The sequence below is a fragment of the Marmota marmota genome, unplaced genomic scaffold (genome assembly GCF_001458135.2).
Source record: "Marmota marmota marmota unplaced genomic scaffold, marMar, whole genome shotgun sequence".
Lineage (NCBI taxonomy): Eukaryota > Metazoa > Chordata > Mammalia > Rodentia > Sciuridae > Marmota > Marmota marmota.
In genome coordinates, this window is record NW_026000037.1 from 31113684 (window position 1) to 31139615 (window position 25932).

General features: G+C 33.2%; 1 protein-coding gene and 1 long non-coding RNA gene across 2 annotated transcripts in view; one reads left to right on the top strand and one right to left on the bottom strand.

The window, feature by feature from the left end:
- Lrp1b (LDL receptor related protein 1B) overlaps positions 1–25932 on the bottom strand; it is a 1807788-nt gene that overhangs the window by 1360338 nt on the left and 421518 nt on the right. The gene's annotated exons all lie outside the window — the stretch shown is intronic.
- LOC125619380 lies at positions 1290–25248 on the top strand. The gene is made up of 3 exons (XR_007350905.1): positions 1290–2013; positions 25193–25197; positions 25238–25248. It is a non-coding gene; the product is annotated as an uncharacterized LOC125619380 (long non-coding RNA).

Sequence of the window (25932 nt, forward strand, 5' to 3'; positions counted from 1 at the left end):
TCTCTCTCTCTCTCTCTCTCTCTCTCTCTCTCTCTCTCTCTCTCTCTCTCTCCTCTGTCTTTAAAAAAACAATATATAATAATTATTCATGGGTAGTTTTTAAATAAGTTTGTCTCAATATTTCAACTTGAACTTGTTATAAAATGAGAAATAATGATGCATTTCAAAGCAAAGGACATTTTCTTTCTGTATCTGGTATTGACTTAAATGTTGCTAAGGGATATTCTTGTCCTCTTTGTAATTGCCAAGTTGCAAGGTACACAATGCAGTGAAATTTTGATATCACAGGCTTAAATATAACATTTACTTGTTTTTTGGAAGCAAAGCTATTTTATTCACAGATGACATGATTCTATAATGTACAAAGATCTAAGTTGTCCTAAAAAATACTAGAAATATTAAAGTTCAACAAGGATAAATGATAGAAAACCAACATACAAAATCAATTGTATATGTACAAGCAAAAAAAATCTGAAAATGAAATTAACAGTATAATTCACAGTGGTGTTAAAATAATTAAATACTTATGAAAAATATTAAAAATGTGCAAATGTTATGTAAAATTATAAAACTTTGGCAAAAAATGTTAAGGATCTAAATATTTTGAAAGACATCCTGTGTATGGCAAGACTCAATTTTGTTTTTTCTTTTGAATTTTATTTGTTCTTTTAGTTATACATGACAGTTGAATCCATTTTAATATAATTGTATAAGTATGGATTATATCTTATTCTAAAAATTTAAAAAATTGTTCATATTGTGTTGAAAACATAAGTGATCAAAGTGTGCATAAACTCAGGATTTTAAAGAACCTGCATCTATGTGTATACAGTATATGCGACTTATACAATCTACTTTGTAAGTTCTTTTCTTCCTATCTAGTATATGTCTGGTCCCAGGCTCCAAACACTCTACATCTTATATGAGCTATATATATTAAATATACACAAGAATGCAGTAATAGGCAGCTTAGTATGCTATTTCAACACAAATATATGAAGTACCATAGCATAAGAGAAAATCAATTTAAATTAATATTATAATTTTAATACCAAATTGGTCAAAATTTCTAAGCCCCTTTGTGGCAATGAAAGGCTATATTTTATATAAAACTACTATTTCAAAGAATTCATAAGGCAAGTTTTTTAAAGTTTTACTGACTTTAGAAGGAAGTTCTTTGAAAATCAAAATGATCATATATTACTATTCAACTAAAAGGAAGAATAATTTGTGTTTAATTTATAATGCAAAATATCTGCATCTCAGTTCTAGAAATTATAAGTATGCAAATGACCAAAAGCAATGTAAAGGTACAAATAACAAAATAATAAATTTAATCCTCAGAGGATTCATAATTCATTTTCTAATACAGGTTTCTCAAGACGGAATATTTAATTCTTGATGGAGTCTGTCTTATGGATCAAATAAATTTTATCCTTGGCTATGAATGTAGTTTAATTCAAATATCCAATTTTCATAAAGAGTCCCTGTTATTAATAGCAATTGCCATCAAATGAATTACATTCTATAGGAATGATGATCCATTAGAATTCAAATTAACCAGATTTCAAGGGCCTCCATTAAGTTACTCACACTACTGTTAGTAAAAGCCTGTCATCATTGCTTCAAATATAAATTTCTTTTTTTCAGTGATTTATAACTAATTAATATAACTTGAAACATGCATCAAATTTTAAAGATAACTATGAGTCCAAGTTGGATGTTACTGGAGGTTGTATAAAACTCATGTTGTTTTGGTGAGTTTAAGAATTATCTGCTCTGTCTGCCCCAATTAAGATAAATTGTGAAGTTCACATCTAGCAATTCTGGAAGTGGGCTGGGTCCCATCAGAGTGATCTGCATCTTCCTGTGGGTGTGTGGATGTCCTTAGGTCCTAGGCTGATCCCCAAGTCCCTGTCACTGCTGCCTGATGGGGCAAAGAAGCAAAAAAAAACATTTCTTAATCTTGTGTGTTTTAACAAAAGTTTATAAAACAAAATAAATGGCGCATATGTTTTCTTAAAAAAAAGAGTTATCTGCTCTGCGTATATGTATGTGTTTATGTGTGTGTGGATGTGTTCTGTTTATATTATCATTGATAGCTGATCCATCTATAGCTTCTAAAGCATGACAGCTTTACCCGTATTGACTGTCTGAAATAATCTTTCATTAAACAAATCACCCTCCTTTATTCAAATTAGTATTCCTAATAGTAATGCACTTAACATATTACCTTGTATGCCATTAATTGGAAAAATTAATTTACATTAAAGAAATGTTAGATGACATTCTACAATGTTCCATAGTCCACAAATCTATTTAGCCACTATCTAAATACAGTAAAACAAATGAAAATATATTTTTGCCAAAATTATAATTCATTTCTTTGGTGTGATTCCATTTTTGCATGAGATCCAATCAACTGGTCAAAGATATATTTCTACAGTGACACAGTCACATCAATACTTATAGCATCTCAACTCACAATAGCTAAACTATGGAACCAACCTAGGTGCCCTTCAACAGATGAACGGATAAAGAAAATGTGGTATATATACAGAGTGAAACATTACTCAGTCTTAAAGAAGAATGAAATTATGGTATTTGCTGGTAAATAGATGGAACAGGAGAATATCATCATAAGCACAATAAGCCAATCCCAGAAAACCAAAGGCCAAATTTTTCTCTTATATGTGGATGCTAATTCATAATAATGGTGGGAAGACTAGGGAGAAATGACATACTTTGTATTGGGCAGAGGGAAGTGAAGGGAGGGGAGAGGGTATGGATATATGGGGGTATGAAGTATAGTAGAATCAATACCCTATGTGCATATATAACTACATGATCTGTGTGATCCTACATCATGTACAACCAGAAGAATGAGAAGTTATACTCCATTTATGTATGATGTGTCAAAATGCATCCTGATATCATATATCACTAATTAGAATAAATAAACATATATGTCATTTCATGGAGAAGATAACTTAATAGGTACCATTTTTTTAAAGAAATATATTCTCAAGGACAATAAACATCTTCTCAGCTTGAGGTTCTGATACCTTCTACACACAATTTTGGAGACCACAAAAAAAAAAAAAATGGTAAAGGAAACATATCTGACAATGTTTCAACATTAAAGAAAATTATGTCAATACCTCTATAAAATTAATTTTTAAAATAATATTTCAAGTCTTACTGTAATATGTACAAGAGCTCAGCAGATTACATAAAATGGAGCAGATATAATGCAATAGAGTATAGAGCAGAGGTAGGAATCTGGGGAGGGCATGTACTTCCTAAATGGAAACTAAAATGTAGCTCTACCCAATCATTGACAAAAGAATACAGGGCTTCTGTTAACAAATATTTAATATTTTATAATGACTTAAAAGTTCATATTTTATTTGACATTTCCTAGATTTTCCATATTAAAAATTAATTCAATAAAAATATGCCCAGCCCAGATATGTCTTCATACTATATTTTCCCTAAGGACTGATCACATAAGACAATCTGATTTAAAGTTACCTATTTAGCTAAAATTTTGTAATCTTTGTAGTCTTTATATTCTTATCTGCTAAGGGAAGATTTTAGAATTATAGCTATTAATGCGTTCTTGACTGGAATTTCTCTCTTCCTCTTTATTCTCTCTGTACTTCTCACTTTATTGTGGCAATAATTGATCAGATTCTCTCTTGTGTCCTATCTGTTCATGATTTTACTATTCCTGACAGATTTTATTTCTTAAAAACAGAAACCTCTTATGATCTGTATGTACATTTGCATGAACATATGCAAGTGCATCTCTATTTTTTCCCAAGGCACTGTTTCATTGCCATGCACTCAAGAGAACATACTTAACAACGTAAGCTGAGTTTAAGCTGCCTGCCCATGCTTTACATAAAAGAGAACAAGCAACTTCAACATTATAAAAAAACATGCTTTTACAATGCCCGTGTTGCTTAACAAGAAATCATATTATTTCCTCAACACTAAGACATTATCATAGATAAATCCGTCTTCTCAGCTTGAATACACTGATAATCCTATTCCATTTTATGTGCAAATGCTTTTGGTCTCATCTCTGTTTCCCGTGACTTGAAATAAAGCACAGAATTTTACCCTCTGTTATCACCACATATTATATATTCTAATAGAAAAAAAAATCTCACATAATTAGAATTTAGTCTGTAAAAGAAAGTGGAAATTTTTCTTCTATTTTCTTTAGGAGGTTAAATGTTTTAGTTCCAGATCCCCACTGCACTTCAAACCTCTGGTCTCTAAGTGTATTCAAGATTTCATAAAACACACATCATTCTAGGTTTTGAACATACTAAATTTTGATAAGACTAAATTAATATCCTACTGTTTTTCACGAGGGAGCAGAGAAACAAATGTATAGAAAGGCAATACGACATGTTCATGCTAGCTCTGAGTGCCTACCTGCTTTTGAGCAGGAGAGATCAATGTGGCTGAGAGAGCCAGAAATGATCTCAAAGAAGAATAGAGATTTGAAGCAAATCTCAAAAAATTATTAGGATTCAACAGGCATGAATTGATTCGAGAGATCAAGGTAGGAGAAGAAAAAAAAATTCTAGGAATAAGAAAGAATGAGTGAAGGCACAAATGTATGAAAACATATAACATATTCAGCAATTTTGTTCAAATAAGAGCTGATTGCACCTAAGAGGATGCTTGATGAGATGAATCAGAAGCGGAGTTGAAATTTAATCTGAGACCAGATCATAAAAGTCTTGAAAATATGTTTCAGGGATGTGATAGACTGACATTCTTGACCCTCAGTGTATCATGCTTCCTTGGACTGTTACCCTTAAGCAGTCTTCTTCTTTCACTGCGAATCCTAGACTTGGCCAAGTGATTGTATCATTCTTTTGGCTACCAGCAAGCGTGATATAAGAGCTGATAAATAACTCTTAGATCCATTTTAAATATGAGAAGTACAGGATGGTCTCCTTGAAGACGAGGGACAAAAAAGTAAAGAAAGACCCAGGCATCAGAATATCATCTGAGCTAGTTCTTATCTGTCACGTGAGTGTGACTACACAAGTCCTACCATGTAAGGATAACCCAAGCATTTTCCAGTCAATTCACAGAGACACTAAATGTTATAGTATTTTGTTATGTAGAAAAATGGGGGATGATTTTTTTTTCATCTGGACAATATACAAATATCAAAATATTGTCATTATTTGTTTTTCAAGTGAGGATGTTAACATGGCAAGAGTTGAGTTTGCAAATACACATGGATAGATGTGGAAGGAGGATTGGACCCTTGGTGAATGAACACAGTCAAAATAGAGCATCTTTACATGTATCCTCATAAGCGATAATGGAGGTTTAGGCTGATGGAGGAGTCAGAAAAAATTTCCCTAGGAGAGACTAAATAATAAATATTTTAGGCTTTTCTGGACATATGGTCTTTGTTGCAATCTCTCAGCATTCTTGTTCTATGATAAAAGGAGCTGCAGCATGTAAGTTAATGAATGAGTAAATCTGACTGTATTCCAAGTTTTGTTTACAAAATGGCCATTGAATTATATCTGTACTAAAGCGAAGGCAAAGAGAATAAAAATAGGAAAGGCAGGTGTGCAACTCAGCAAAGAGCATGTGTTTAGCATGCACAGGGCCTGGATTCTATTAATATCAACAACAACAAAATACAAGACAGATAGGATGTTATAGTTAGACTCACTATGCTATAGCAATCAAAGGGAAGGGAAGATTCAACAATGACTTATAACTTACATAACCAAGAAGATTACATTGGTGATTAACTGAAATAGAAACTACAGTGCAAAGAAGGTTTTAGGTATATCTTGTTTGGTACAGTTTGAATTTGAGATAGGTCTCTTGAGAGAAGTATATATTACTTTCCTGAGAATGTAAGTATGTTGGACTTGATCTAGAAGGGATATATATCAGTGTTAATAAGAGATGGGATTTAAAGCCAGGAGTGAAAAAGATCAAATTGCCATGCTGAGATTATATTGCTTATGGCGGTATCTGACATAAAGGAAGAATTCAATAAAAATAATCAATAGAAAGGAACAATGATAATAAAATAATGCAATCAACCATTGCTCTGATTTCAATTTTATTATCAGTAAAAAATTAATAGGAGTGATGTAAATGGGGTCCTGAAAGATAATAATATGTAAGAGGTAAAGGTTTGGAAGAGAAATTACCAGAAGAGTCGAGAAGGGGAATCCTCTATGGATTAAGGAAGATACAGCATCCCTTCTGTATTTGCAACTTCATTTTCTATGATCTTAGCTATCTGAAGACAACTGTGATTTGGAAATATTAAATGGAAATTTTCAGAAATAATTGATTCATATGTTTAAATTGCTTGCTCTTCTAAGTAATGTGGTAAAATCAACCTTCTGTCCAGTGTATCCACACTGCATATGCTACCTGCCTATTAGTCACTTAGTAGCCATCTCTGCTATCAGACTGACCACTGTAAAATCACAGTGCTTATGTTCAAGTAAACCTTACATAGTAGCTTAATGTTATACTCCAGTGCCTACATTATTCACCTCACTTTATGTCTTTGTGTTTTAGTTAGCTTTCTTCAGTGCTATGACCTGATGAGAACAACTGTAAAGGAGGAAAGGCTCATGATTTTAGAGGTCTTAGTCCACAGAAGGCTGGCTCTATTTCTTGAGGCTCAAAGTGAGCCCGAATATCATGGCAGAAGAGTGTGGCAGAGGGAAGCAGCTCACATCATAATCAAAAAGCAGAGAGAGAGTCCACTTGCCAGATACAAATATTATACCAAAGGCCATGCCCCAATTCCCACCTCCTCCAGCCTTAACCTACAACTCAATTAATCCCTATCAAGGGTTTAAATCACGGATTGGGTTGACTCTCACAACCCAATCATGTCTCCTCTGAACCTTCTTGCACTGTCTCACACATGAGATTTTTGGAGATATCTCACATCCAAACCATAACATATTACACAGTATTGACTCATATCATTACAAGAAGGATAAGTACAGTATATCAAGATATTTTGAAGAAGATATAGCCACATCATGGTATATTGCTATAATTCTCTTTTTTTAGTATTTATGATTGTTAATCTCTTAATGTGTCTATTTTATAGCTTTAACTTTATATTAAATATTTGTATATAAGGGAAAATTAGCATGTATAGAATTTGGTAGTAACTGCTATTTAAGGCACCCTCTAAGGGTCATGGCAGGATCAGTGTGAGGAGAAAGGTGGGGTTAGGTTACAACACAACAGACAGAAAAATTTAAATCCTTAAGCATCATCTCAAGGTGACAAATCCCATAGTTTACCTGAATGCTCCATACTTTTAAGTTTAAATAGTGATTTCTTCATGTGATTGTTTCTTTTAATTTGCCCACATACCTCTATTACTTTCTACTTATGTCTTTCAATGTGCTTATTCCATGGTGATACAGACTACGACTAAATATTTCCTGTTTTTAAGGAGTGGTGCCCATATGAGTGTATGACCCAAAGAGACTCTCCAGGAGATGCTTTTCTGAAACTGGTGAGAAGATCCTTCGTGCCCCTTATTCTTAAACTAGTCCTGATTAGGTTTCTGTCTTTTGAACTGATCTAGACATGACTTACACATTTCTGGAAGGACAAACTCTAAGAGGAATGTGTTAATATGCCATATAATACAATTAGTAGCAAACACTGCAAGCATTAAACCCTGGTACAGTCTCCTTCATTAAATACGAATGGCATTCCCAGAGTTAGCTTTCTTATCATTTGATGTCATTTGATGTCTCACATTTCAGCCCTCAGCTAATTTGCTTTATTTCTAGATTTTTTTAATTGAGTGTTTCTTAGCTAAATTCATGACTATGGATAAGGTTCAAACTATTAGAGAAGCAAAGTTCCTGAGGGAAAGAGACAGCATCTCATTGTTCTTCATTATTTATATATTCTCCTGTATGTTTCTCAAATACTTAACCCAATTTACATTTTAATGAACTACCATACTGTAGTTACCAAATGCTTAGTAGGGCAATACTGCAGGTCCCATTTTAGGAATCAGAACAAGTAATAAATCAGAAAGAGAACTAACCAGAGTATTGGTAGGACCAGGGGAAAAAAAAATCTTCAAATTTCAATTAGAATTTGTGCCATATCAATTTTATTTTTCTGTAATTACTTACTTGGTGTATGAATTTAAATTAGATGATTATGTTTGCTTAAATACATGCATTTAAAAATGAAAACATATTGGGACACACACCTGTAATCTCATCAGGAGTATTGTAAGTTCAAGGCCAGCCTCAGTAACTTAGGGAAACTTTGTCCCAAAATTTAAAAAAAAAAAAAAAAAAAAACAAAGAAAGATAGAAAAAAGACCTGGGTATTGGGGATGTAGCTCATTTGGCTTAATCCCCAGTATGATCCATACCATGACATCTTACCTCACCACAGATGCAAATACAATGGAGCCAAGTAACTGCGAAATAAAACATCAGGAATTATGATCCAAAATAATTCTTTCCTATTTTCACATTGTTTTTCTCATGTATTTTCTTACTATTATGGAAACCTGAGTAGCACACAAATGTTTTCCTGCATCACTTAAAGATGGTCCTGGGTGTCCAAAACAAATGCCTCATGTTTAGAAATATATTACCTGTTGAAATTGAGATAGCAAACACATTAGTTAAAGAGAACAGGCTTTAGGATTGGTTAATATGCATTTAAAATCTCAGTTTTACTTCTACCTGGTCCTTATGTTTTAATACAACTGAAATTTCCATTTCCTCTTCAGTATACACATCACATTTCAGTGAATAGTTATTGAACAGTATTCTTTTGCTCTAGATTTTAAGTGCTATGAAGGCAGAGAGTATACTTTTTATTTCTTCATCACCAGCATCTAGTTTTTTAAACACAGAGTGCATCTAGTAAATATTTGTTAAGAGTTGGGGTCTAGTTGGGGGAAATCGGGCATTGGGGTGTACCTGTGAATGCTTTATTTTGTCTCTGACCCCTTCTTCTCTGTCTTTACTTTCCACTGCTACTGAGGTGAGCACGAATGGATGAATGAATGGAATAAATAAGCGAACAAAAGCCCATCTGAACCTTCATTCCTTCCTTTGATTAAAAAAGGCATGCTATACATAACAACACATAACCAAGAGTTATAATATGGTACTTAGTGTAAAACATGGTTAAAATAGCAGACATGAAACATGGCACCCATTTCTAATAAGGGGTCAGACTCAAAGGCTTATATCATTTATGGAAAAGTCACTTAGCTATATTTCTAGACTCTATAAGCCTTCTATATTTCATTTCTAAGTATACACATCCATTTAGTTGTCTTTATCTTTGTGTAGTCTATGACTTCAAATGGAACATTCCCATCCCTCTTCTGGCTTCCAATATCAGATGCACATCACACTTGTTATAGGTTAGTCTTTCTCCAAAATTCAAATTTGAAGTATTAATGCTCTGTTATCAGAATATGACTGGATTTGGGCACAGAAACTTTAAAGAGGCAATTAATGTTAAACAAAGTCACTAGGGTGGGCCCTAAACCAGTTTAACTTGAGTCTTTATGAGAAGAGATTAGGATACAGACACAGGCAGATGGAAGACCATGAAAAGACAAAGATGTGAAGACTACCAATTGTAGCCAAAAAAGAAGAAATCAACCCTGTCAGCAACTCAATCTATTTTTATTTATTTATTTATATTTTTGGTGGTTATTGTTTAACCACCCAGTCTTCAGTGCTTTGCAATAGCAGCCTTAATAAATGAATACACTGGAAGTTCAAGATCAAGAGTCTTCTCTGGAAGTCTATCCCTAGGCAGAGATGTTTTGCCAATTTTGGGGCTCTATTGCATTGTGTTATTCCTGCCTGCATGCAAGAGTTACCCCTTTTCATTGTAATTATCCACTTGTAGAGTACCAGTCAGGATGAATATTATAATCAGACTTGAGATCTAATTTCCAGATGAAAGAAGCAAAGCTTTTTCAAATCTGCTACTACTACATTGTATTTTGCATACTTCTACTTGGTAGATTTTAAAAAATAGGATAATTTCAAAGCCATTCTTTTCTTGAGTAATTTTAATAAGCTGAGTCTAAAAATACAATTATTTTCAATGAGTAAATAACAAATGTGTAGTCTTTACACATTTTTCTTAATTTTTCCCTAATATATGTATTCTTATACACATTCTTATAGCTTCATGAGAGTGGATTTTTTATGTAATTCGAGTGTTCAACCCACTGTGTAGAACTGTCAATACAACGTAGCAGGTGCTCAAAGGATATTGAGTACTGAATCTATCAACAAATGAGCAAATGATGTTTTGGTTTCATATGTTAATTATTTATGAGAAAACACAATACTTATTTTCAAAAATACAGAAAAATTCTTTATAATGTAACATATTGGGTAAATGGATTGAAAGAAAAATTTTCTAAAACTCTGTCAAAGGCAGGATCTTTGACCAAGGCAGAGGGCAGGGGATGGCTGGAGGTGAGTGTGGAGTGGCCAGAGACAATAGATTGGAAGCAGACTACCTATGATAATACCCAGTTTATGTGACTGGTGCAGACTTATATGGTAAAATCAGACTATTACAGACACACTAAAATAACTATTTTTTTAGTTAAAAGCACAGCTTGTCAATGCAGTGAAATAAAAAATGCATCCTTTACTCTGGAATTCTTGGTAATTAGCTCCCAATTGAGAATAAGTGTGAAGTTTCTCAGTTCAGTCCTAATGGGCTATCTCTTATTGTCACAGATTCTCAAACTTGTCAGGTTCTGCTTTAAACTGTGGATGGGAATGTCTGGAGTGTTACAACCTCATTCTCTTTCAACATTATTACTGTCCAATTTTTTTCAAAACTGAACTCTTAAAAAGGGTATCTTGATTGGATTAAAAGTAATAGGCAATGTTATCCTGTGCTGTTAGCTCAGCCTTTATTCCCAGTAAAGTTTACGACCTTTTTTATTTCAGAGTAGATGAATTTTGATAAACTCTAATCTACTAATTTTGCCATGACTCCCATGTATAGAAATTCTTGGGATATGAAAGAATAATATAACAATTAGTAAGATAAAGATTTCCAAGGTGAATTTCGCTTTTAAATTAAAATAACTCTTGAGAAGAAATGGTCTTATTTATAATTGCTCATTTCATAATGAGTACAAGATAATCACCAAGATAATGCAAATAGGAGGATGATAGCCTAAGGCTGGGTTTCCTGCAAGCAGATCATGAGACAGGGATTCACATACAAGTGTATTATGGAGAAGATTCTTCATTAGGTGACTAGTAAAGGAATGAAGGAGACAGAGTAGGAAATGGGAAAATGCCAAGTAAAGATGGATCTCAGGCAAAGCCTCCAGAGAATAGTGTCAGTCTGATCCTGCCGAGGAACTCTTCTAAAATGAAATTTCAACTTCAAGTTATCCTCATGCAAGATGAGATTTTTGGAGTTTAATTGTACTTGATAGATGTAAAGGCCAGAATGGTAGGAGGCAGGGGTTGAATGTGTGGAAGCTATAGAAAGATATGATAAACCACATTTTTGGTGTTAAATATTTAGAAAGTAATGAACATCAATACTCCATTGCATTCTTTTACAATTATTTCTGATACTAAGCTTACTGTTCAATCATCACTTGGCACAGGTAAAAGAAAAGACTTAACTAAAGTTTGTTTTCCTAGCATTTATCACATTATGTGGCATAAAATAGGTTGTATGTAAATGAGTATTATCATACTCATCCTTCATTTCTCAGCCCACCCAACATTTTCTTTTCATTTGGAAACAATATTAACTCATTCAGTGAGTACTCACTGAGCATTTATTCTCTATTTCGTTTATATCATAAGAACTGGGCTGTATCTTGGAATTATAGTGACTAACCAGAGACACAGTGTCCACTTCCATGGAATACTCACAATATCCAGGGAGACAGATACTACAATAATATATTCATGCAAACAGTTAATGAAGCATTGGTGATTAGGTTCTAAAAAAAGAAAAGCATACAATATTTTCAGAAAATATTAAGAACATATCAACTATCAATTTCCGAGACTTCAAGTGTTTCAGGGTATGAAGTGGCTTCTACTCCACACAGAGAGTTTAGAGTAGCTAAAATTTCCTGAAATAAAAGAAAGAGTTTCAGTTGAGAAGAGTTCTGCTTCTCGTCACAGTAACCATTCAGTGACATTTCTGATGTAGTGGGAGAGCTTGAGGGTACCAAGGATTTGTAGGGGTAGTACAGAATGTCCATAAGGGAAAAGGAAGGTCATCCTGAGATGGATGGGGGGTGCATAGAGTTCAAGTTTGGCCTATTCTGTAATGTTATTTTTGGTCTTCTGAGCTCCTTCCTCAAGCAGAGATTACAAAATCAAACAGAATAAATCCTTTATGATTGGAGGACTAAAATAATAATGCTTGGGTCTCACAGAGTCTTCTGTGCCTAGATTTATATAATCTGCTTTGTAAAAACATCCAGAGTCAAGCACATGAAATCTATTTTTTTCTAAATCTCAGAAGACAGAAAACTGTTCTATAAAGATGCTTAATGAATGGAATGGCTCGGGGGGAATTACATAAAAAACCAAGACATGATAACTGAAATACAAAAGTAAACTGAATCACAAAGACCTTTTTTGAATCCCTGTGAATCAATGATGCTATTATAAAGAATGGCAAAATAAACAGGACATACCTAATAGGAGACGAATAGAACTTTAAAGCCATGTAAACAAGGACACAAGTGTGGAGAGATGTGTGTTCATGATGGAAGATTCCTGTCCCTGGGACTTCTCTTCTCATCTGGGTTGAAGAGAATCTTGGTACCACTGTACCAGTTATTCTAAAAGTCTCCTTATAGCTATTGCTGACTATCTCCTGCCCTAAACAAACTTTCACATCACTGTAAGTTACATTGCCTTAAAATATGGGTGAGTGATAGAGCAAGTTAGACCTGGATGTCTTCTGCCTTCAAGATTAGTATTCATTCTACTTTATGATGCTTCTTTGTATAAAATAAATGTAGAAGTAATTTACTCCAACTCTTTCCTATACACACAGCCTCTTCTACAACCCTGAAGGCGTTTTCCTACTGTTTACTTAAGTACTTCCAGCTATGAGGATTTTAATACCAAAAAAAAAAAAATGTTTACTGCAATATTGAACGCCTCTAATTGTGAGAAAGTCTTTCCTAAAATAAACCTCACCTCCCTGCAGCTTTCAGCTACTCTCTAAATTAGATATCACAACTCAGTTCCTTATTTCGAAAAAAAATAAATAAAACCTTCTGATGTTTGAATAGATCTATTATTTCTCCCCTCAATTTCCCCTTCATTAGGAGAAACATGCCTACTTCCTTCAACTCTTCAATCTATAACATGTTTTTGTATGCCCTCTGGACCTATTATAGGTTTTCAATGTTTCTTTTAAAATGTGTTATCCAAAATGGAATACAATAATCCAAACACTGAAGGGAATGGGAGACTGGTAAAACAATGTGAGAATTTTTTTTTTAACGGTTGCAGTGCAATTGGGGAACGTTCTTGTTGTGGATAATAGTAGTTTCTCATATGAACTTCTATAATTGGGTGATTGATAATTTGAACTTGAAGCTATTTATAGTTTCCTTTGTCAAACAGTATCTGTTGATTTTAACTTAGTCCCTTATTCCTGAGATCATTTCAACTCTTGATTGGATCACTTGTCTGAATTGTCCTAAACAAGTATGTGTGGACTGAAAATTTAGGAGTCATACTGTTAATACCTCCCCCAAATCTTTGAAAAAAAAATATTAAGCAGAATATACTCAATGGCAGAAATTTGGGGCAGTGCATGGACACCACTCATTCAGTTTGGCATCCAAACAAACTGTCATGTATTTAAATACCAGTCTTTCTATTGTTAATAGTACTGAGTTTCCACAGCACAATGATGCTCATTCATAGTCCATAATCTCAAAAACAAATTTGGAACAGCTATGACTTTCTGAAATAAAAAGTATGCAGCGTTTTAAAGTGGCAAGTTAACACTTCATTCATATATAAAGACCACCACTTTTTTTGAATCCCTGTTAATCTCTAGAGCACATCCTTTTAAAGAATTAGAAGTGTGTACTTAATAAACATTTAAGGACCGGCCTACTAGATAGTAGTAATTTTCTGAATCTGCATCCTTTGCATGTGTTGCCTGAGTCATATGTAGCATCATTTCTCTATCTCCTGTCTTCTGAGTACAAATTCATTCTTTGTTCAATATAACTTTACAAAGATAACTGCCTCAATTTTAAGACTGTAATAAATACTATTAATAGAAATTATTATTTTTAACTACAATAAACATATTTACACAATTGTTTCTTTACAATTGAGACTGTTCTGTAGTATAATTAAAAATAATCATAATATTTAACATTTATCAACTCCCTAAAATGTGTTAATTGTTTTACATGCATGATTTCACTTAATCTACAGAACAACCCTGTGAGGCAATTTTGCTGTTATTATCTCATTTTCAAATGAGTAATTTGAGGTTTTTAAAAATAAGAACATTTTTCTAGGGAATATATGTAATAATGGCATAATAGGACCCAGGATCCAGTTTTTTCTCAAACCAAATTCCTTTACTACATTGTAATGAATATATTTCTAAAAATATAATTTACTTTATCAAAGTATATGCAGATTAAATATTTTGCTGGATATTAGAAATTACTTTCATAGGAGTATAGGACAATTTATAAGCATGTTGATGATGTATGTTATTGCCCTGTACAACACTGTATGCTAATAACATTGTGTTTTTGTCAATAGTTTCTTTTTTGGGTTGATGATATTTTCATTCACTCATAATTGAGAGTTTTGAATGTGTTCAGGCAACTTTTCTTTTAATATTTTTGTGAACTGATGCTTTGATTTCTACTTTTTATTATTTTTCTTTTATTATATGTATTTAAAGTATATGACATGTATTTTATGTAAATATCTAAAGAAATAAATCAATAAAATTAAATATATTTTTTCTTTACTATTTTTTTCATGAAAATGTATGGTCTTATTTGTAGAAATTCTTTATATATAAATATGAATATAATTTATAATATATGGACTGAAAATATTTCCTTTTATTTTTACACTGTTTTCTATTTTGTTTAATGTGCCTTTCATAATAGGATATTAAATTTTTAAAAATCACATCTACACATTTGTAGCATGGTTTTTGATACCAGGAGGTTTTTACTCCAATTGAAAATATAAATAAAATAAACAAAAAAAAAACAACAATAAAAAACCCAATTTATGGATTATTCCTAATTTACATTTTTTGGGGGGGTTGTCCTGGGGATTGATCTCAGGGGTGCTGAACCACTGAGCCATATCCCCAGACCTTTTTATATTTTATTTTGAAACAGGTCTCCCTAAGTAGCTTAGGGCCTCACTAAGATGTTGAGAATGGCCTTGAACTTGTGATCCTTCTGCCTCAGCCTCCCTAGCCACTGGGACTACAAGCATGCATCACCAAACCCTGCTTTTAATGTTACTTTTAGTTCGATTCTTACAGCCTTTTATTGAATCTTTCTGAATCATGTGGAACAGAACATTAAGCCATGATGTTCATGATTCAGAAAACATAGTTTCAGTGTCTCTTGGTGCCTCAGTTCTTTGAGTTTAAAATTGGGCTAATGAGAGTACCTTCATCATATAGGATTTTAAATGATTTACAAGCTGTAGTACACATTGAATACTTAAAACTGCCTGACTCATTTTAAGCACTTAAATATTAGCTTCTATTTATTTAAAATTCATCTAGTGGACTGAGGTTGTAGCTCAATGGTAGAACACTTGCCTAGCATGTGTGAAGCACTGGATTTGATCCTCAGAACCACATATAAATAAATAAAATAAAGGCCCATTGACAACTAGAACAAAAATATTGAAAATAAGTAATAATTAAATAAATAAAATTCATCTATTTTGTGTACATTTGTTTAAGTAAAAGTTAGGACCCAGTTATCACACTCTTTGGTTTATACCCAAAGAACTTAAAATCAGCAAACTACAGTGACATAATATCATCAATGTTTATAGTGGCCCAATTCACAATAGACAAACTATGAAACCAACCTAGTTGCCCTTCAACAGATGAGTGGATAAAGCAAGTGTGGTATTTTACAAATGGAATATTTCTCAGCCATAAAAAGAAGGAAATTATTGTATTTGCCAGATGGAGCTGGAGAATATCTTGCTAAGTGAAATAAGATAATCCTAAAGAAAAACAAAGATTGGATGTTTTGTCTTATATGCAAGTGCTAATTCACAGTAAGGTGGGTGGGGTAGGGAAGAATAAATGTACTTTGGATTTGACAAAGGGGAATGAAGATAAAGAAGGGGGAATGAGAATAGGAAAGATATAGAATGAATAGGATCTCATTACCCTATAAATAATTACATAACAAATTACATACCCTATATATAATTACATAACCAATGTAATTCTACATCATATACAACCAGAAGAATGAGAAGTTATACTCCATATTTGTATACTATGTCAAAATATATTCTACTATTATGTATAACTAATTAGAATTAAAAAAATTAAAAATTTACGAATCTGGATCATATTTCCAAGCTCAGGAAGCATTCATTTGCCCTTACATATTTGATTAAATTTTGCATAATTCCACTTATACAGTAAAATTGTATACTCAAATGCCTTTTGTATGCTGAGTTGTACATTCATTCATACCATTCATATTACATAAATGTTACAATCCTTACCTCTTATTTTTAAAAACATTAAAAATTGAGATGTGGAGAGGTGACATGAAAAGATAAAGTTAGCTAGGTTATAAATGGTCTGGCACTAACATGTGTATCTCTCTAAAATGACCAGGTTCCTTGAAGTGGTCATGATTCTTCAAAGGACATCACATTAATTGCCATCTTTCCACAATACAACACTGCCTTATAATGTGAAATATTTATAAACTCACATATTTTAGTTAATAAATCTTGTCTTTTTATGCATTCTTTCTGTGATATAATATCATAATTACTGTTTTAGACTGTCACCCCATTACTTTTAGATACATAGAGGCAGGGGTCATGTCTCAATCATGTTTATATACCTGGTGCTTTGTAGTATCCATGACATAACTAAAAATCAATACCTGTTTATTGAATTAAGATAATTTTTTAAGAATAATATAGAGCCACATTACATTACTATTCAAAATACAAATTACTATTCAAAATACTATTCAAAATGCAAAGTACCCTGATCCTTCCCACCTCCTTGGCCTCATTTCTTCCTTCCTTGGAAAATGGCTCCAATGTTATTCATCTCTCCCACTAAAACCCCAAATCTTACTAATTCAGTACAACTATGTTGATTTCTATTTCTTCCTAATGAACTATAGGTTTTACCACCAAAAACCTCATAAAATTGTCCTTGGCTACTTGGGAGAACATTGATTCTCTTTCTCCCTGAGCCAGCAGTTAGAAGTATTTAATCAGAGGTGCAAAATAATCTTAAGACTTGATCTAGGTTAAACCCTTCATTTAATAATGAAGAAACGGATGACTAGTAAGGTTACGAAACTTTCCCTCAGAGTATTCTTAATGACCATGACTCACATTTTACTTTTCAATTTTGTATTTCTCTTTAATTCTGTACCAGTGGGATTAAAAGCTCCCTGAAGCTGGAACTTGCAATAGATTCAGCAATTTATTGAGCAAATATTAATTAAGTGCCAACTAAGGAACAAGCGATATTCTAAATACTCAGAATGAAAACTATTATAGATATGAACCTTGCCTATATATAACCATAGTCTATGAAATGAGGCAGACATTGGCCAGGTCATTTTAAAAATAGCTATTAAAAATAATACAATTAAAAGTGTGATAACTGCTATAAATAAAAACCAAATAATTTTGTGCAAATAATCACCAGACTAGTTCAGTCTGGAAGGTCAAGGAAGAATTTCTCAAAGAAATTAAACTTCAACTGAAATCTGAGAATGAGCACAAGTTAAGCAGGGAAAGAGAGGACTTCTTTATAATATAGAAAGAATCATGGGTTCCAAAAAAGTGAGAAAAAAAGTAGTTGGAAATTTAACAGAAAAGGAGAGGAAACCTAGTGTAGCTACAGTAACCATAGGAAGGGAAAGTGAGGATGTATATGTCAGGAAAGCTAACTGACACACTGTTGTGCAAAGTTTATCACTGAAGCCTATCATGAGGGATTTAAAATCTTACTTGAATTGCCATAAAGATTCTTTGAAAAAGTGGTCACAAGGAAATTATGCATTATTTTTACATTAAACTTCTTGCTGTAGATTGTGTTTTTGTAAGTATGGGAGAGAAAGTGGCAGCTTCCTTAGGTGATACTATATATACACAGAGATAGATATGAAAAGAACTGGTTTATGCAGGGAGAATACATGGGATTTGATATTTATAGGGACAAAGAAATTTCACGGATAATTTTAGTTTTCTTGTATTTTCAACTGGATGAAAGAGGATGACATTTAAGATCTTCATACAACTGAGACACAAGAATAACCAAAGTTTCCAGTTTAGGGCAGGCAAGGTGGTGAATGCCTGTAATCCCAGCTACTTCAGAAGCTAAGGCAGGAAAATTGTCAAATTAGAGTTCAGCTTGAGTATCTTAGTGAGACACTGTCTCAAAATATAAGGGGCTGAAGACATAGCACAGTGGTGGAGCACTTGCCTTGCATGCTGGAGGACCTGGGTTCAATTGCCAGAACTGAAAAATAAAAGTGTTAGACTTAGGCTTATTTTTTTAATATCTTTATTTTATCTATTTATTTTTATGGAGCACTGAGGATGGAACCCAGCCCCTCGCATATGCTAGGCGAGCACTCTACTGCTGAGCCCCAGCCCCCAGCCCTAGACTTAGGTTTATTAATTGTGTAAGGCTTGCAAGAAATTCAAGTGAACACACTGCATAGAAGATTGGTGTTATGGTTCTAGAAATATAAATTTGAAAATCAAAATAAATGTATATCCATAGAGGTAGATAAAATCACTAAGAAGAAAATGTCAGGAATAATCCTAATGAATTTAAACATTTTGGGTAGAAGTAGAAAAACCAACAAGAGGCTGACAAATAGCATTGTGAAAGATGAAAAACCAATATTAGATAGTATCATGAAAGTCAAGAACAAATCGCATGCCTGACATAAAGTTAAGACCCCAAATATATTTTATCAAATAAATGAATGAAACTATTCACCTATCTTGAGTGCTGCCAACAAGTCAATTAAGAGGAATCTAAATAGCATTCATTGAATTTAACAATATGAAAATCAATGGTGATCTTATTAGAATGGTTTTGGCAAAGGGGGCAGGGGAAACAAGTGAGAGAAGATAACAAACTGAAGTCTGTTAAAGAGTGAATGGGATCAAGTTTTTGAAGCTAACCAAAATTAGTATTCAGAATATATAAGTAATACATACTTGTGAAGACTAAAACAAACATATAACTCAAAAGGAAAGTGGGATATTAAAGGGTAATTCACAAAAATATGAATATTAATGCCATAAATATATAAAAAGTTGTCTAACAAATAATCAGAAAAATGTGACCTGACAATGCAGGACATGCTATGGTACACAGTTTCTATGATGAGCTTCAGTGACACCTGCCCTCTGATGTTCCTGCTTTTGGGTAGCCATCTCCCTACTGAGCAAGATTGACTTATTGACTTGCTATTAATAAATAAAGTATGATAAAAGTGATGAACTATCTCTTCCTGAGATGAAATTATGAAAGAAAACAAAAACAAAAACACACAAAAAACATGACTTTCCTCTTACTTATGCTAACATTTTTGTTTTCTGTGGGCGAAACCAGCTGCCATATCATCATGCACCTAAGAGTGGTGCATGTGACAAAGAACCAAGGGAAATCTTTCCTATAGCCACTTTTGACCTGAGATTCTCAATACTAGCACATGAGGAATTAACTCTTGCAAATAACCACCTATGTCAACATGGAACTGAATCTTTCTCCATAAAGACTTCAGAGAAGAGCACAGCCCTAGCTAACACCTTGAGTGCAGTCTCTGAAAGAACTTGAGGCTCATCCAGTTCCAGCCTAGATGTGGGCAATCATACTGCAAAGGATGTATAAGATATATTTTACTGTTTTAAGCCATTAAGTTTTGGGGACATTTGTTATGCAGTAATAAATTGTAAACATAGTAACCATTTTATACTTCCTAAATAAGCAAAAATCTAAAAGTCTGATTAAAAGATGTATTGTTAAGGCCATGAAGAAGGAAGCATTTATGGACTGCTGATGGGAATGTAAACTGGTTCAATCTCTTTGAAAATCAGTCTGAATCTCTAATGAATTTGAAGGTGCAGTACCTTCGGGATACCAATACTTCTTCCAATTTTTTTTTTCGAGTCAGCAAATAAATATAAATAAGCACAAACATTGTAGAATTGTTTGTTAGAGTGAAAAACTGACAAACTAAATGTGTATCAATTGGAAAACAGACACATTTTGAAATATTCATGCTGTGGGAAAGTATTTAAATTAAAACATTAGTGAACTTGATCTGTACGTATTAACATAATGTATGGGTACTATAATTATTCAATATAATTTATATAAATAAAAAGATAAATAACACATATTATGCATGGATAGATAAAATATTATAAAATATAAAACTAGGATGCAAATAATATGTAATTATTTTAGGTTTCTGAATGAAAAAATGAATTTAATGAGGTATGCCTTATTTAAACATATAATATTTCTTTGGAAAAGAGTGTCAAACTGACTTTGACAAAATGCCAATATTAATTAAAATTGTGAGATAAATAGGTACATGTTTAAGGGTCATGTTATTCTTGTCTTTTGCCAGTATATTTGAAATATTTCATAGTATTTTTAAATTTAATAATTGAGACAGATAATCAGGTAGAGGCAGTGTTTATAGAATATACAGAAGTTTGATGATGAAAGGCAGAAGCACTGGGGATAGTAGAGAAATCTGTGGGTTCAAAAATGAAGCTGTGGCTTTTATTTTCCTTATTATTCTTCTAAATGTTAGAAACTAGAATACATATGGATGAGAGTGGCAATGATTTGTCCTGAGATAGACATAGAAAATTTGGCTAATAAAGGGGATAAAGAATAGAGCAGGGCCTGTGAGAACACAGGAAGAAATGAGTTGTAAAATTATTGTCATTACAGGGCATATGTCTCTTCCACTGTAACTGAGGATGGCAAGACAGAACAGGTAGACAAGCTGACAAAGCATTTCTAACTTAGGAGCCTGTGACAGACTGGAAGTATGAGGCACATCCACAAATACAGAGGGATCACAGTGGGCACTTTGCAACCCAAGGATGACAGAGAAGCAGTGACACAGTATTTTCAAAGAATGAGGCCGAGGTCTTAATAGGGAAAAGTCGCAAGATTTCTGTGCAGTATCAAGGAGATATTTGTATCCACAGTGTTGTCAATATGTCAAATTGTTTTTTAAAGCAATACTGGTAGCAGTAATTGACAGATATTTCTCATTAAATAAATTAAAATCATAATCTAGTTGCTTGGGAAGATTGTTGTTGTAAATTAGAGTAATGTGTTTTTTTTTTTTTTATTCAACTGATTAAATGCTGAGCTTAACTTTAAGAAAATGTATTTACCTTTTGCCCTAAACTGAAAGTCAACTAAGATGAAGGAAAACTTTCATAACCTTAAAAACATCATCTTTTAAATATCTTGAGGACATTTTCAATATTTTTTAAATCAAAATCAACAGGTCTCAGGGTAAATAATACAATTTATTTAAATGGTTTTGATTGACACATAATCATATGTTTATGGGATTCTAGATGGTGTTTTGATGTATTGTGTAATGATCACATTAGGGCAACTGCCATACCTGCCATACTTATCAACTTTTATCATATTTTTATGGTGTGTTTTATGGAGTCCTCTCTTCCAGGTATTTTGAGACATAAAATGCACTGTTGTTAATTATATTCACTTTACTCTGCCATAAAATACTTGAACTTATTCCTCCTGTAACTACAATATTGTACCTGTTGACTGACCTCCCTCCCCTCATCTGTTCTCCCAGGCTTCTGTTAACTATATTGCTCTACTCTCAACTTCTGTGAGATCAACTTTTTTAGATTTCCCATGAGTGAGATAATGTAGTCTTTCAGTATCTGGCTGTTTTCAATTATTATAATTACATTCCAGTTCATCCATGTTGTCATTAAACTATACATTTAACAAGAAAATAATGTTCAGAATTTACAAGGACTCAACTAACTCACTGGAAAAAAAAAGGACTTAATTAAAAAATGGGTTATTGACCTGAATAGATATTTTTTCAAAAATGACCAACAGATATCTGAAAAAAACACTTAAAAATCAACAGACCATCAGGGAAATACAAATCAAAACCACAAAGAGTTTTAAAAATCTCACCAACACAGGGGTTGGGTTTGTGGCTCAGTGATGAAACACCTGTCTAGCATGAGTGAGGTACTGGCTTCGATACTCAGCACCATATATAAATAAATAAATCAAAGAAAAAATCTTGCCAACACACTAATAAATAAAACCTAGAGTGTCCCAAAGTATATAGTTGCAAAAATGTAGATTTTGATCATTTATAATTTTATTATTTCCTTAATTTCAACCCTTTACCTTATATGTTCATTCTATTATTAGAGTATTAAAATTTGTCACTAAAAAAAAATCTTCAAGTATACTGACATTTGTAGTTCCTGAAGGTAAGATTTAGGAGAGAAATCATCCAAGATAATAAGAGGAGAGACAGAACCAAGTTTTAAACTTAAATTGACAGGGGATGTCAGAGGTGGTAGTAAGAACACTTGATTGAGTCATTACACTATAATTCCAGTCTGGACAATACCTGGAACAAATTCCTGGATTCCTATACATTTCATTGTCTAAAAAAGCAGAGGCTTAAATTAAATGATCTCCCAAGTTCTACTATTTTTAAATTTCTTACTCATCTTCAGTTCAATAGAAATTTTTTTTTGGAAAAAAAAAAGACTCACAGCTATATCCAATTTTCAACTGCACAATAAGAAATGTCCTCAACACAGCCAGGCTATGTGCAGGATTAACAATATCACTCTGACATCATGGGCTTTGTACTCTCATCCTGGCTTCCTTAACCAGGTTACCTCCCTTTGGATTCAGAGACAAAATTTAGAAATAAAAGTAGGTAGAAGCGAAGATTAGAGTGAGGTAGGGGAAAGTATGTTCTTTTTCCATTCGGCACTCTGGTCATACTGGGTGTTCCTTTAAATTAGGATGTAGAATTCCTTGAGAGAAAATTGAAATGAGGATAGGGAGAAGTTAGGTCAAGACGAAAGGGAAAATGAAATTGTATCTACAACCTTCTTAGCCAATGTTTTTATTAAGTAGCATTGCTTATGCTCACTATTCAATCTGGTAGAAAAACATTTTTAGAAATATCAAAGAGGTTAGCAAATTCAAAATGTATATAGCAGGAAGTGATTTCTAGGAAAGAAGTAAGCAACTGATCTTGTAATTACCCAGCCTATATGCAAAAGTAACAATTGACATGATATTCAGAAATTAAATGAAGTGTAAGAAAAAAAATCACTTAATAATGAATAGAGTAGTTCTGATTTGGTTCAACTGTAATAATATTCCCTATAACAAAATATCCTCTGCTGAAGAAGTGCCAACTTACCCTAAATCTTTATATAACTAGGGTCAATACCAATATTAGACAGTCTGAATAATTTAGAAATTGTTCAGGTACATATGTGCTTTCAAAATTGTAAACATAATCAAATACAACTTGCTCAGGATATGGAGATAAAAACATTTTCTAATATACCTGAGTTGATTGCAAAGTACATTTAATGTAAAATGTAATTGAAGGACTGCTTTTCTGTGCGTTATCAGTGTGATATTAAACAATTGTAAATGGAATTTTTCAAAAGATTTTGTAGCTAGAAATATCTTCCTTATTTAAGATTTATTATAGAAATAATGATGGTCTTGGCTTTACAACTTTTCCCTTTTATTTTGTAATCAGGTTCTACTTAATATTATTTCTAAATGTGGATGGGAAGCTTTTGCTGGTCTTCACACTCTGTGTGTGTGATATGAACACAAACCCAGGAATGCTGGCAGGCTTTTGAAACTGGAAAGACAGGTAAAATTCTTCCCCTGGAGCCTGAAAGAGGAATTAGTCCTGAAGCTCCCTGAGCTCAGCCCCCAAGAGAGGAACAAATTTGGGTACCTGATAGTGAGGTGCGGCAGTACCACATACCTGAAAATGTGGAAGTGGCCTTAGAATCAGTAAAGGGGAGATAACAGACAAATATTAAGGAACATGGCAGAAAAGCCCAATTTCCTTGAATAGACACAATTGCCTTGAACATACTTAATAGAAATATGGATGTTAAAGGTGCTACTCGTGAGGGTTCAGAAGGAGTGCAAAGGATGGTACAGATAGGTATTCTCTGAAACGAAATAAGTTAAGTATCATCGTCAAACTGCTGATAGAAATATAGATGTTAAATGTGTCATTACTGAGGATGCAGAAAGAAGGCAGGAATAAGTTATCAAAAATTACAAGAAAGGGATTCCTTGTGGTATAATGGCAGGAAGCTTGCTGAGTTGTGTCTTACAGTTATATGGAAACAATTGTGAGCGATGAATTTTTATATTTAGCAGAGAATGCTTGGAAGCAAAGTGCTAAAGGTTTCTCTGGTTTCTTCATGTTGTTTACAGTAAAATGCAAAGGAAACAAATTGAGAAAGTGATTTCAGTAAAAGAGAGTACATATTCTGTGATTTGGTAAACGATGAGCTTATCCTGATTAAACAAAAGATGCTAAAACTAGAAAACTTATGATCAGGAAGGTAGAGTCAAGGATGCGGCTAAACAATTACATAATAATTTAATAAATAAAGCTATTAAAATAAAATTTAATTAAAAATTCCCTGTAATTTTTATTCTTTCAAGGCATGCTTTTAGGTGCCTTGAAAGAATAGAAATTACAGGGAAATCAAGAACAGAGAGAGATCTTTGAAGAGATCAGACATGTGGCTAATGAATTCCTCAGCCATCTCAGCAGAAGTCAGAAAGAGATTGGATTATTTAGGGAAGCTCTTTGAAGGAGCATCGTGTTTAATGGAGCAAATCTCTGATATACATGGGGACCCACAAGATTCTTTGAGTGTTACATCAGCAGGAACACTGTCAGCTTGAACTGAAAGGGACAGAGACAGGACAAAACGAAGGAAGGCTGTCAGACTCCTGAAATTGTACAGCACAGAAGAAGGCTGATGGAAATACTCAGCTGAAAATATATACTACCATTCAAGCAAAAGGGAGGATGACTCAGATGGCAGAGCTGCAGGCCCAGATGTCGTAGCCAAGAACCACAGAGGATTCTTCCCAGGTCCTGAAAATTATTGGAGTTTGCCTAGTTGAATTTCTAAATGTTGAGGGAGTTGGAAGTAACTCCTTTTATTCTTCTTACCCCTCTCCCCCTTTCAAAATGGGTATATCTATAACTTGGATCCTATCTCCATCACACCATTGTATTTTGGATGTAATCTGTTTTCTAGTTTTTTTCAGCCTACAGATAAAGAGGGATTTTGCCCCAGAATGGATCATGCAAGAATCTTAATCACACCTGTTTTGACCTGATAATATTTAGATGAGATTTTAGAACTGAATTATACTACAATAGGTTGAGAATTTGGAGACTGTTGGGATAGTTTGAATAGATTTTACATGTGGGATAGATGTAAATCTTTGTGGTTACAAGATGTACTGTACTAGGATAAACAATGTTAATTCTCAAAT